Below are 14,563 nucleotides of genomic sequence, written 5' to 3'. Positions count from 1 at the left end.
CAGTAAATTCTCTATTTCAGCAGTTATTTCAGTTCAAATATTTTCTTTTGTTTCTTTTTTATATTTTCTATTTCTCTTCTGAAAATACCTGTCTTTCCATTTGTTTCAAGAGTGTGCACATTTATAGGAGAATGATTTTAATAGCTGGGAAGCCCTTGTCTACTTTTAACATCTGTGTTCATAGCTGTTGATCATCTTTTTCCTTAAGAGATGTGAAAACTAAGAAGGTTTTCCTGGTTCTTCATATGATGAATAATTACAGATTTGATTCTGGACATTTTGAACATGATATAATGGGACTCTGGGTCTTGTTAAATCCTACGGGGCATTTTGTTTGTTTTAGCAGGAAACTGACAAATTTAAGTTTAGTTTGTAAATTTCTATCCCACCTTCTGTTGGCTCTGGTTCCTATGTCAATTCAATTTTCAAAGGCTTTGCAGTGCTACTTATATCCATCCTGTGTGTGTGTGTGTGAGACACTGAGTGACCAGTCTGGGACTTGGACAGTCCACCCTGTAGATCAGTTATCAATGTCTTTTGCATGCTGTTTAGGTCAGACCCTAATATGCACAGCTCAAAGATGGGCCCAGTGATTCATACATCTTGGATCCCATATCGCTTTCTAGAGCTTCTTTCTCTCCATGATTTCGCCAGGGAGATTTTTCCTGCTTCCAGGTAACATCTTCCTGGTATTCGATATTCTGACTATATAGCCACTGCCTTAGTTTCCCTGGTCTGTTATATACTTTCCACAACTGTGTCTGTCTCAGGGACCAAGTGGTGAGAGGACAAACAGAAATGAGTAACAGGACTGATGTGTCTCACACTCAGATCCATGGTTCCTCTGGTCAGACAGAAGGATTCCCCTTTCTCTCATTTTTCAGCATTTGTCCAGCTATTGCTGCTTCTGTGCCTGAGTGGGATTGCCTAGGAGCTGGGACAAGAGAGGAAGTAAAACCCCAGGACATTTCCTCCACTATCTCTAACCCATAGGAGACCCCCTTCCTGCTCCTCCGAAAAGGAAGAGAGACTGCTTCTCAGAACAATTTTTTTCTGCGCCTTGTATATACTTCCGGGTTTCAGGTTGCCTTTCAGTCCAGGCTGGGAGGAATCAGACTTAAAAAAGGAGAACTCACCCTTTACTTCAGTAGTTCTCAAAGATCTGTTTGCCTTTCCTAACCTACTTCTACCATTCTCTTTTTCAAAGTCTTCAGATAGTTTACACGGTACATCCTGTCCAAGGTTTCCATTCAGGAGGAGAGACAGGGTGGGGGTACAGTATCTCCAACTTAACTGGAACCCAGAGAGGGCTCCTTTAGTTTTAAATACTTCAATGTATATTTCCTAAGATGAAGGACTTTCTCTTACATGACCACACCATAATGATCAAAATCAAGAAATTTATCATTTTAATAATACTATTATTTAACTCACAGTCTATTTGGGCAATCATTCTAGTGATTTCCTTTATGGTTATTCTTTCCCTGGTCAAGATCTAATTAAGAATCATGAATCACACTGAGTTATCATGTCTCTTTTTTTTTTTTGAGACGGAGCTTCGCTCTTGTTACCCAGGCTGAAGTGCAATGGCGCAATCTCGGCTCACGGCAACCTCCGCCTCCTGGTTTCAGGCAATTCTTCCGCCTCAGCCTCCTGAGTAGCTGGGATTACAGGCACGCGCCACCATGTCCAGCTAATTTTTTGCATTCTTAGTAGAGACGGGGTTTCACCATGTTGACCAGGATGGTCTCGATCTCCTGACCTCGTGATCCACCCGCCTCGGCCTGCCAAAGTGCTGGGATTACAGGCGTGAGCCACCGCGCTCGGCCCATGTCTCTTTAGTCTCCTTTAATCTGGAACAGTTTCTTAGCCCTTCTTTCTCTTTTATGATCTTGACATCTTATTTATTTATTTTGAGATGGAGTCTTGCTCTGTTGCCCAGGCTGGCATGCAGTGGCACCACCTCGGCTCACTGCAACCTCTGCCTGCTGGGTTCAAGTGATTCTCCTAACTCAACCTCCCAAGTAGCTGGGATTACAGGAACACACCACCACACCCAGCTAATTTTAGTATTTTTAGTAGAGATGAGGTTTCACCATGTTGGCCTGGCTGGTCTGGAACTCCCGACCTCAAGCAATCCACCCGCCTCGGTCTCTCAAAGTGCTGGGATTACAGGCATGAGCCACTGCACATGGTGATCTTGACATTTTAAAGAGTACAGGCCAGTTATTTTGTAGAATATCCTTCAACTTGTGTTTGATGTTTTCTAATGATTAGATTCAGGTTATGTGTTTTTGGCAGAAATACCACACATGAGGTATTGTGTTCTTCTTAGGATAGTGTAATGATGTCTGATTGTCTTATTACTAGAGATGTTATCTTTGATACTTGGCTAAGCTGCTGCTTCGCCGTTTACTCTAAAGTTACTATTTTTGTGAGTTTCTTAAGGGCTAGAGTTTGAATATAATTACATTGTTATGAGGAAAACTCTAGACTAGTGCTGTCCAATAGAACTCTCTGCCATGATGGGATGTTCAATTCAGCACTGTCCCATACAGATGTGGCTATGAGCATTTGAAATGAAGCTAGTGTATCTGAATGCAGTGGCTAATGCCTGTAACCCTATCGCTTTGAGAAGCCAAGGTAGGAGCATCGCTTGAGGCCGGGAGTTCAAGACCAGTCTGGGCAACATAGCAAGACCCTGTCTCTAAAACAAATAATAAAAAAATGAACCAAGCAAGGTGGCATGCATCTGTAGTCCCAGCTGCTCAGGAGGCTGATGTGGGAGGATCACTTCAGCCTGGGAGGTCGAGGTTACAGTGAGCTGTGACTGTGCCACTACACTTTGGCCTGGGCGATAGAGTAAGATCCTATCTCAAAAAAAAAACACACAAAAACAAAAACAAAACCCCAAACAAACAAACAAAAAAGGAAATAAAATAAAATAAAAAATAAATGAGGCTAGGGGACTGAAGAAATATAAGGGATATAATTTGAATTTGAAACTTCCAGAGAACATCCTGTATTAACATTTCCTAAAGAATGTTTTTAAAGCCTGCTCTGAGAAAAAAGGGCTCCAGGGTCAAATAAGTTAGGGATCCTTCTATACAGCATACACTGGGAAACACAGTACTATTTTCTGCCATTTTGGCAGCTACATATCTTTGTGTCATCACTTGGCCTAGTGCTAGGTGTAGGTAAAATTGTCAGATAATTGCTCTGTGAGCTGTGAGTCTCCAAACAGCTCTTTAATTAGCTTGTGTAACCAACTTGCTCAACAGCACAGCCAAGTCTGGCAATGGTGGGATTTACACCTAGGCCAGCCACCTAACTCCAAAGGCTGTTTCTGGTCTGCAGAAATGGCAATGAAGAAAATGATATTGAAGCTCAGGTTGCCTCATGAGACTTTGTTTAAGGTTGAGACAGGCAAGAGTTCTTCAGAGATATATTATTTAGTCTCTGAATTCCTTTTTACCAATGCAAAACTAGTAAACATTTAGCATTCACAGAATGTGGTCATTCAGTCTTCCTGAAGGAATTAATATTAATATTAACAATCCTTTTCAACTCACAGCATAGTTTTCTGAGGATGTGTTTCTTTCTGTTTAAATGAAAGAATTCCTGGAACTAGTAGGCTAGTAGGTTAATATCTTACACAAGGTCATCCAGAGCAAATATTCTCATACGCATATAGTTGTCATAAGAGGCTCCAAGTGCCTCTCAATACCACACACATATTCAGTCAGTTACTGAAGGGAAGATAAAATGATTAGAAAGTATGAAGGAAGGAGGCTTGGAGGGGAGAGAAAGGAGAACAATTTGCAAAGACAAGGAAATCTTAAGCCAGATTTAGATAAGATTACTAGAGCTGGTTTGCATTAGAGGTAAGTAAGTAAGCTGTGTAAGTTGTCCTTTCTTTTACTTCACCTGAAGTTCCTTGGGAAAGCTCTTTGCTGAGCCAGGGTTAGAGAAATTTTATTCCTATAACCGTACCTTGTTTTAATGGGCTTGCCCCAGCAGATGAGAGCTGTAGTTTGAAGAATTCTCAAGCAAATGTACTTTATCCGGTTGATGAGTTCAGAATTCAGATAAAATCTTGAAAATGGGAACGAGTCATTGTAGGTGTCTGATGCTATAATTCTTGAAAGTAATTGGATTTAAAAGAAGTTTTGTTTTTTTTGGTGAATGATTTCATCCTCCATAAAAACAGATTTTAATTTCTTTTGAGATACCAATGGAAGTTGTGACCCAGAAATGCCCCAGTGAGACCTTACAGATGGCTATTTTCCTGTGCTGTTTGGCTTATGTTCAGGAAAACCACAGGGGAAAATTGGCTTTGACATGCTTGTGCTTTAAGATATATGCTGCAGTCCCTTGTAAAGTTTCATTTTATTGCCAAATATAACATTCAGTTACCAACTGGAAGTGTAAAAGTTCATATTTTCTTTTTCTGTTTGTTTTTTTTTAACTTTAAGGACATTATATTTACTAAGATTCTGGCGATAGCTTTATGTAACAAGACGCAGCATACCAGGCTTGCTACTCAACTTTTGTTACGGTAAGTCTCAGTCTCAATAAAAAGCTGTGTTTTTTAAAAAATCAGAACGCTGCTTTTTATATGCTCACTATCTTGGCAAGTATGCCATTAAACACAGTAGTGAACTTAAGACAGCAAGAGAAAAAGAGTTAACAAAAGCTAAACATTGCAGCCCAAACAAACTTCATATAAAAAATGAAGGAACTATCACTGGTTGCATGGAATTTTCCTGACAAGTTAAAACTTAATAGTATACAACAACATGCGTTTTAGAGTCTTTAGTTTTCAAATTCGAAAAGTACCAGCATCTATTTGAAACAATTTCTCTCCAAAGCCAAAGTGTAATAAAAACTATTTCAAATGACACAGCATATTCTAATGCTAAAAAAAATTTCAGTATTATTGAAGTGGAGGTAAATCCCAGGGCTTTGGGGGCTTTCTCATGCTGCAAAGGGCTGTTTCTTCATTCAAAGAAGCATATGACAGAATCCAAGGACGTCCCTAAGCTCAGTAAAGGGTGAGACTCCTGGCACCCAGCTCTGACTTCTCTATAAGGCATGGCTACACTTTCCACAAATACAGGATGTGTGAGAGTCAAAGGCAGGTTGTTCTGCTAGCTAAAGAGATAGCAAACCACCTTCTCCCTCCATTCTGAAAAGCACCTTTCCAGGTAAATCAAAGTCTACTTGGGGAATAAATTAAAATATACTCATCTACAGAGTACGGATTTCAAAATATCAATGTAATCTCTACTTTAAAAATTTTAACTACTTTAAAATTTTTAACATCTGGTCATTTCTGATTCCATCTTAAGGATGTATTCAGATTGGTTTCTGTTGATTTATCATTGTACACTTCTAGTCAAAAATATTAGTTTATTCCCAAGTATTGTAACACTAGTGGTACTGCAGTGTATTATCTCCCAGAGTTATCAAGCACTGGAAGGGAAAAGAATAAATGTTCAAGTAGCAGGCAACATTTATGGCCCTTGCCCACAGCAGCATCTGAATGGCTACTGAGTAGTCCAGGGATCATTCTTTTTTGTTTGTTTCTTTGATATGACGTCTTGCTTTGTTGCCCAGTCTGGAGTCCAGTAGCACCATCTCGGCTCACTGCAACCTCTGCCTCCTGGGTTCAAATGATTCTCCTGCCTCAGCCTCCCACGTAGCTGGGATTACAGGCACCAGCCACCACACCCAGCTAATTTTTGTATTTTTTAATAGAGACAGGGTTTCACCATGTTGGTCAGGCTGGTCTTGAACTCCTGACCTCAGGTGATTCACCTGCCTCGGTTTCCCAAAATGCTGGGATTACAGGCATGAGCCACTGCACCTGGCCAGTCCAAGGATAATTCTAAAAACAAGAAAATTCATGCATTATAGGAAATATGTTGTAATTTTCACAGTTGAAATTTCCTCAGGCACTGTACTTCCTCTATAAGGGAATCCTGATTTTTCTAAATATTACCATGAGTCAGGACTTGAACTAGCCGTCTTGTTTCTCTTCTTATAGTGTTTCTCATGCTCCTTTTTCTTGTTTGTTTCTTGTTTTTTTCTCATTCTTTACTACTTTTCTTCTTTTTTGCCCATATCTCCTCAATATACTCTGGTTCTGACAAGGGCTCAGATGATAAAGATTTATCTTCAGAGAAGGTTTTTTTTTTTTTTCTTTTTTCTGAGTCCTTTAATGGCCTTTTCTTTCTCAGCTGGATCCTTTGACTTCTTTATGAAGAAAAAGAAGTCTTCTATTGTTCTTTCCTTACTGTTTGATTCAGTTTCTGACATGGAGATCTCAGAAGATTTATGTGAATGGTTCTTTTTCTTTCTCCCTTTTCCTTGTTTCTTATCCTCATCCTCAGGATCAGAACTGCTGGAAGAATCTGAGCATGATGAAGATGATGAATGTCTACCAGATTTCTTCCTCTTTTTCTTTTCTTTCCCTTCGTTGGGATTAGCTCTCACTTCCACTTAACAGTTTCTCCCTGTGTTATTCTAGTTTTTTCTTCCAGTTTTCATTTTTTTCTTCAAATCCATCCAAAGACTTGGCATCTTTCTTTTTCTTTTCTAGTTGCTCTTGCACTGCTTCCCAGATAGGCCTTGGCTGATTGAGATAATCCTGGACTGTTAGCCCTTTGGTCCAAAGTCTGGATTGGACCCCTTGATCTGGCCACTGCTATTGGATTCATGTAGGCCACCTGATGGTACCTCTTTCCCTTGGTGCCTGAATGTTGGGGTCCAGCACGTCTGCCGGGGGACTACCGACCTGCGGGAGTCCCCGAGACCGCCAACGTAGATGTCTCGTTCAACCTGAGAGAGAGAGTGCGCGGAAAAGAAAGAATATAGAAAAGTAGAGTCTGGAGGGCTGCGTGAAGATTATGGCCAAAACGCAGCAAATTTATTCTTGTGGGTTACAGCTTTTATACCTTTGTTCTTGTTTACATTTACCTTATCTCAGCAGAAAGAAAGAAAGGGGTAGACAGAAAGGAAATAGAAACTCCATAAAAAATAGTTATCAGGGGCTTGTGATATCCGCTCAGAAAGCAGTTTAAGGGGGCTAGTGGTAGTAGTTTACATTTCAAAGATACAATGGTGCCCTTAAGGTGGCTGGTTAAACCTGTTTTTCACCAGGAGCTAAAACAAAGGCTTGGCTCCAGGGAAAATATGGGCAGAGGTCTCTGCTCCTCTCAGGCATCTCAATTGCAGCAAGTTTATTGCTTACACAGAGACTGAAAGGGGACATGGAAGCAGACAGCACAATGTCCTCATAAACTGCAGCCTTTGCTTTGCATTCTGTTGTTGCTTTTAGTGAGTCAGTTCATGGCCCTGTCTCACTCGACAGCCCTCGAGGTGGGGAAATGCAGTACAGGTCCAGCAGCCAAACTGGGGCGAGTCAACTAGCTGTCTCGAGCCCTTGGCGCGAACACCACACCTGAATGTATGCAGTCACCCATCAAGGGACACAGTCACTCACCAAAGGAAACCAGGCTGGGTAGGCAGCAGAAGTGGGCCTACCACAGGTCCTTCTGCACTAAAAGTTTATATTTTCCTGAATATCTTACCAATGTGTTCAGCAGGCTGGCCTCATTTTTTCCCCCCCAATTCTTCCTTGTCTACTTGGTTTACCACTAGAGGGCATTGTTGGCAGTGATATCAAGAGAAAGCATACTAGAGCATTTTGCCAAAATATTTTGTGCGATCTTTTTCAATTTGCATTTCAGCCAGCAAATAAAAACATACATTGAAAAGCTACTTCATTTAATATTTTATTTTTATATTGTATGGATTCTGAATACTGAGCTTCTAGGATTTTTGTGTGTATTAAATTAATAAAAGAGAAACCATTGTAAACTTTTGTTCCAGTTTTCTAACAAATGCTGAATCTAGAATCTGTCAGTCTCTCCCCATGCAATGTAATACACTCTCACACATCCTCTCCTGGAATGTTATCAAGCACTTAGAGACTCATTATTTTTTATTTCCTAAAAGAGAAATAAAAATTTCTCTTTTTTCCATGTCATGCCTTTCCTGATATTTGTCAGGGGACCTCAAACTGGCAAGGGACTTTCAGTTTATCTAGTTCAGCTATTTATAATAGATGGAATGTCTTCTACACTGTGATGAAGGGCCATCTAGACCTCAAAATGATAGGAGAAGCTTCTTCCATTTTGGGATAACTGTATTATTTATTGGAAAGTTCTTCAGGTGAAGGCAGAAATTTGCCTCTTTGAAATTTATTGTATTAGATAAGATCTTTTCGTTGCAGATACCTAGGAACCAAATCAAGCTTGCTTATACAAAAAAGAGGGTAGATTAACTGTTAGAAAACAGGTGTCTGGGGTCTGTAGCGGGGTTGGTAGCAAGGGGAGGGAGAGCATTAGGATGAATACTAGTGCATGCTGGGCTTTAAACCTAGATGATGGGTTGACAGGTGCAGAAAACCACCATGGCACATGTGTAACAAACCCACATGTTCTGCACATGTATCCCAGAACTTAAAGAAAAAAAAAGAAGAAAACAGAGGTGTCTCGTGGGCTGTGGCTAACTGGTCACCTGAGACCTGTCGTACTCAGTCTCTCAGTCTATGGCATCTGCTTACTTCTACGTAATTACTTCATTCATTTCTCTCTGCACATCAGGAGTTTCTGCCTCTTGCATCCCCATGGTGAAATATGCCATTTGAATGATAAAAATGATGAAGAACCTTTGTTACCTAGCTCGAGTAGGCTATTCCAGCATTCTATGAAACTGGCCACCTCAGGATGGTGCAGTATATGATTTGATCTGTCATTCCAGGCTCATGGGCCCACTCTCGCACTGCCTTCACGGTGAATTGGGTCTCCTGGTTGGATGCTTTGCTGTGTAAGTTTCCAGGTCTGTGGATGAGGCACTCCATAAGCCCTTGGTAATGGTGCTGTGTAAGGCTGTGCAGGCAGGAAAGAAAAACACATGCCTAGAATAGGTATCTGTCCCCGTGAGGATGAATGGCTGGCTGGCCTTTCCAGGATGGAAGGGTTTCATGTATTCAACGTGCTACTAAGTGACTGGTTGATTCCCTCAAGGAATATGCCATATCGAATATTCAGTGTTTATCTCCGTTGGATGTTCAGAGGTAGCAGTAGGTAGACGGGCATTGGTAAGTGAGGTTCATGCTGTCAGGCTCACACATGGCCTCCATTTCTGCCACCATATCCACCCTGTTCATGTGTCCATTATGCCTGCTCTGGGTGACCAGTGACAAAAACTGGCTAATGTTAGGAGGCTGAACCATTTTGTTTTACTTGGTTTTTCAGTGCTTTTTCCACAGTAGATGCTTTCTGGTGGGTATCCACACATAAGACACAAGTCTTGACACTTTTTACATTCACCCATTTGTCTACCAAATGCCTTTTCCTCAGACCCCTTGTCTCTGATCTTCCAGTCACTTTCCTTGCATTTCCCTGACTGCACGACTAGGCCATTGGCCATTTCCTAGGAATTTATATATATTCTCAGCGTGGGTCATTTCTCCTTCTATCCAAAGTGGATGACCAGTTATACTGCTCATAGTTCTGCTATTGGGAAGATTTCCTCTTTCCTCTCTTTCCCTGAATGTGGTTGTAATGATGCCACTGTCTAGTTTCTGGCTTTCATCCACATACTGAGCCAGTCCATCCCGAAACCAATCTTTGGCTTCTTTCTTTCTTACATCTGGTCATACAGGACCCCTCTGGCCCACCCTCCCTCATTCCTGCCCAAATATGTCTATAAGTGCAAGGGTTGGGGGCGCTGACTGATACAGCTGTGCTTGGTGACATGGGGTCTTGGTTCCCTACTCATGAAACTTACTCATGCCTTCCAGCCCTGTTCAGGTTTAATCCCAGGTATCTCAGCCCTCTTTTACAATGGACAGCTACTAGCAGGACTGGAAGCCATGAGTAAGCATCATGTGGTTTTATGGTTTAGTGGATTCTACAGAATTCAGTGCATAATAAGCATTTCCAGATGGTCACTTGGTGTCTTATAGTAAATTGTTTCATCACTTCTAGGACTCAAACACACCAAAAATAAGAGCCATTTTCAAAGGGCACATAATTTGCTGCTGATGGCATGGTTTTGCTCCAGAATCTCAGGGGTGTGAGTTGTGATTCTTTCACTTGAGCTTGCCAAACACTCTTTACTGTATCTTTCCCACCACATGACACCTCTTACCATGGGGTGTGTTGAATCCGATAGACCAAGAGACAGGACTGATTGTACTATGGCCTGGGCCTGCTCTGACACCTTTTCCTGCTCAAGGCCTTACTCAAAGCTGGAAGCTTCCCATGTCACCGGATAAATGGGTTGCCGAAATACTACCAGGGATGAAATGTATTACCTCCAGAGCTCAAGGAAGCTGACAAGTGGTTGCCTTTCCTTCTTTCTCTTAGGAGACGGAGTCACAAGATACAGCAATTTATCTTTAGTTTGGAAGCGCTAACCCTATACACTTACCTACTGGACTCCTCAAAACTTCAATGAAGTAGCTAGTCATGAATTTCACAGGTTTTATCTCCCATCTCTTGAAACACATGCCAGTGGTAGCAAAAAAATATAGATTTGATCCTTGTCCCTGATTTCTGACACAGATCTAAAATTCTTGGAATTTCCTTAGTGATAGGGGTAATAGATCATCTTTTGATATTCAGAACAAATATCTTTCAACAATACCTGAGTTTATGCTAGCAAAGTGACTCTTGGTAGGCCCCTAAATAGCTTCAGGATGGGAGCTAGTTACCAGAGGAGTCCACCATTGTAATTAGTGGGTTGAAACTTTCAACTTCACCTCTGAACCTCCAGGGAGGAGAAAGAAACCAGAGATTGAGTTTAACCACCAGTGACCAACGGTCTAACCGATCATGCCTACATAATCAAACCTCCATTATAACCCCTAAATGATGGAATTCAGAGGGCTTCTGGGTTGGCAAAGACATTGAGGTGCTGGGATGGTGGCCTGCCCAGAGAGGGCATGGAAGTTCTACATTTCTTCTCCCATACCTTGCCCTTTGCATCCTTCCATTTAGCTGTCACTAAATTGTATACTTTATAGTAAAGCAGTAATAGTAAGCAAACTATTTTCCTAAGTTCTGTGAGGCCTTGTAGCAAATTATCAAACCTGAGGTGAGGATTGTGGAAGCCCCATTTTGTAGCCACATCAGACAGAAGTGTATGTACACTGGAGACCCAAATACTTACAACTGCAGTCAAAGTAAGAGCAACCTTGTGGGACTGAATCCTTAAACCTGTGCAGCCCAGCTCTAATCTCAGACAGTGTCAGAATTGAATTGAATCATAAGACAGTCAATTGGTGTCAGAAGACTGGAGAGTTGGAAAATTTTTTGGTTAAGGGAAAGACCCTACACACTGATATATAAATGCTGTGAGTGAAAGGACAGAATGTCTTACCGAGGCCGCCAGTATCCTAGCTACCTCCTGCTTGTCCTGTCCAGAACACATGATGTCATGATGTAGTGGATGAGTGTGATATTCTATGGGATGTCCAGGTGGTCCAGACCTTTTTGGACCATATAGTAGTCCCTTATTATCTGTGAGAAATATGTTGCAAGATTCCCAGTTGTGCCTGAAACTGTAGATCATACTGAACCCCATACATACTATGCGTGAGTTTCTTTTTCCTTCTCAAGTTCACAGATAGAAGATTCATTCTAACCATTGATCTTAACAACTTCAGCATATGAGAATGTTTAGTTTCAACTTAAAGGAGGCAATTTACGGTTTTTCTTTGGCATATTGAATTGCCAGCACCACTGCTCTTGCACCTGGGGCCATTGTTAAGTGAAATAAGGGTTATTTGAGGAAGCACTGTGATGCTGTGACAGTGATCTGGTATCTGAGATGGCTGCTAAGTGACTAACGGTGGGTAGTGCATAGAGCAGAGAGCTGCTGGACAAAGGGAGGATTCACGCCCAGGGTGGGATAGAGCAAGATAGCCTGAGATTTCATCCTGCTACTCAGAATGGCATGCAATCTAAAACTTTGGGTGAGGGCACCACACTAAATGTGTTCTTGATCCTGTCTGGGTACTCTTCTTGGATCTTACTGATGAGGAAAGTACCCATCCTAGACCCAGTTCCCCAACCCAAAGAGTGAGCCATCTGGAAACCCTGTAGGCAGTCACAGCTCTCAGCCTGAATTGTTTATTTCCTGAATTTTCCATGTAATACATGCAGACCCTGGAGAAGCAAAACTGTGGAAAGCAAAACCGCAGATAAAGTGGGTCTACTGTATGATGAACAAGGCAGACGAATTCGTGTAACATATAAAAATAGAGGACAATATTACTGTCTATCCCAAGTGAATGTGAACAATTTATTATCCTGTTTTCTATTAGGGATGAAAAAGAGTACATGTGCTAAGTCAGTGAGCACATACCATGTACCTGAGGTTTAATTAATCTAGCAATAATGCCTCTTCCAGTACCACAGCTATGATTCAAGTACTTCTTGCTTAAATCTACAGTAGTCTGTAGGCAGTCTCAAGGATGTATCTGGCTTCTGAAGTGAGATTGCTTACTTAAGTGGAGATAGAAGAGGGGTCATCTCCAGACTGGGCAACAAGAGCAAAACTCCATTTCAAAAAAAAAACAAAAAACAGGTCATTATTTTTGCATTCATTAGGTCTTTAATAGTATCCTAATCTCTGTCATTTCTCCTGGGACACAATATTATTTTTGATTCACTATCTTGGCCAGTGGTATGGAGGGAACTTTCAGAGGTTTCCATATTACCTTCCCCACTATAATAGCTCTTGCTCCCCAGAGCCATGGCTCTCCAATATGAGGCTTTTTCTAACTGTGAAATCTATCGATTCCAATTATCAACTGTAGACTGGGGAAATGACCACTGTGTGAGTGGGCAGACTCAGTGGCTTCATTGAGAATCTGATTTTAGATAGGACTCGATTTGCTACCTGTCCCCTATAGGCCCTGACTCTAACAGGGAGGAGTTGTGATGATCTCACCAGGTATCAACATCATCAACTCAGATCCTGTGCCTAATAGTCCTTTCCCCAGTGTACAGTCCATTGAGTAAGTGGTTGAATATCTCTTTGAAAAAAGGCCAGAGGAATCATTATGGTGTATATTTTTCACGGTGTTGTAGGGTCCTTTCTCCTAGGAACCTGGATACATCTTTAATCAATGCATCTAGATATGCAAGTCTGACTCAGCTCTGGGAACTGAGCAAACAATGTGTCTTATATTGAGGTGATTGCCCTCATACTCTTGCTCCTTCATTCTTGCCTTTTAAAAAAATTGTATTTATTAAGCAGCATCCATGTTGACTGCCTATCTGTTTTCCCTGAGACGGTACTCTCAGGTGTGTACTATTAACCATTTTCACAACTCCTTGAGCATAAAGTCTCCTCGACTGTTCCCGTGGTCTTGCTGGTTCTTAAATAAGTTGTGGTCTCCTGGCTTCTAGGGATTAAGTATAGCCACTGGGCCTCTATTACTTCAGGGCCTCATAATCTCCCTGGATATTAATGCATCACACTCCTATAGTTAGTGTGTGTGCATGTTACAATTTTCTCCATATTTCATTTATAAATCAGTTTTATTGATATATATAAATAAAAGTTGTATGTATTTACAGGTTCAACATAGTGTCTTGATATATATAAATTATGAAATGATTTTCACAAACAAGCTAGTTAACATGCCCATCAGCTCACATAATTATCATTTTTTGTGTGTAGTGAGAATGTTTAAGACCTACTCTCTTGGCAGTTTTCAAATATACATTGTATTATTATTGACTATAGTCACCATGCTGTTACAATAGATATCCATAACTTATTCCATCCTTTTGCTTTCAACGTTTCTGTGACCTTATATTTAAAGTTTGATCTCTTATAAATGGCACTTATAAATCTCCTTCATGGGGTTACATCATGATAAATCCATCATAACTTAAAAGTATCATAAGTTGAAAGTACATGTTTGATTTATAATATTGTCAATTTACAGTGGGCTTATCTGAATGGAAGCCCATTGTAAGTCTAAGGAATGCATGTTGTTTTTGCACCATTGTAAAGTCAAAATACTGTAAGTCAAAAGAATGTAAATACTATACTTCAAGGCTATAGTAATCAAAACGGTATGGTACTGGCACCAAAACAGAGTTATAGACAAATGGAACAGAACAGAGGCCTCAGAAGTAACACCACACATCTACAGTCCTCTGATCTTTGACAAACCTGACAAAAACAAGCAATGGGGAAAGGACTCCATTTTTAATAAATGGTGTTGGGAAAACTGGCTAGCCATATGCAGAAAGCTGAAACTGGATCCCTTCCTTACACCTTATATAAAAGTTAATTCCAGATGGGTTAAAGATTTAAACATAAGACTTAACATCATAAAATTCCCAGAAGAAAACATAGGCAATACCATCCAGGAAATAGGCATGGGCAAGGACTTCATGTCTAAAACACCAAAAGCAATGGCAATGAAAGCCAAAATTGACAAATGGAATCTAATTAAACTAAAGAG

The 14,563-nt window shown here is 40.8% G+C and overlaps 1 pseudogene; it reads right to left on the bottom strand.

Annotated features, from left to right (window-relative positions):
- Positions 1 to 6,000: 6,000 nt before the first annotated feature.
- LOC118144484 (protein FAM133B pseudogene) lies at positions 6,001 to 6,743 on the bottom strand (annotated as a pseudogene).
- Between the last annotated feature and the right edge of the window lie 7,820 nt (positions 6,744 to 14,563).

The sequence above is a fragment of the Callithrix jacchus genome, chromosome 9, assembly GCF_049354715.1.
Source record: "Callithrix jacchus isolate 240 chromosome 9, calJac240_pri, whole genome shotgun sequence".
In the NCBI taxonomy this organism is placed as follows: domain Eukaryota; kingdom Metazoa; phylum Chordata; class Mammalia; order Primates; family Cebidae; genus Callithrix; species Callithrix jacchus.
The sequence above is the reverse complement of the archived record's forward strand: the minus strand, read 5'-3'. Positions and strand labels throughout refer to the sequence as shown.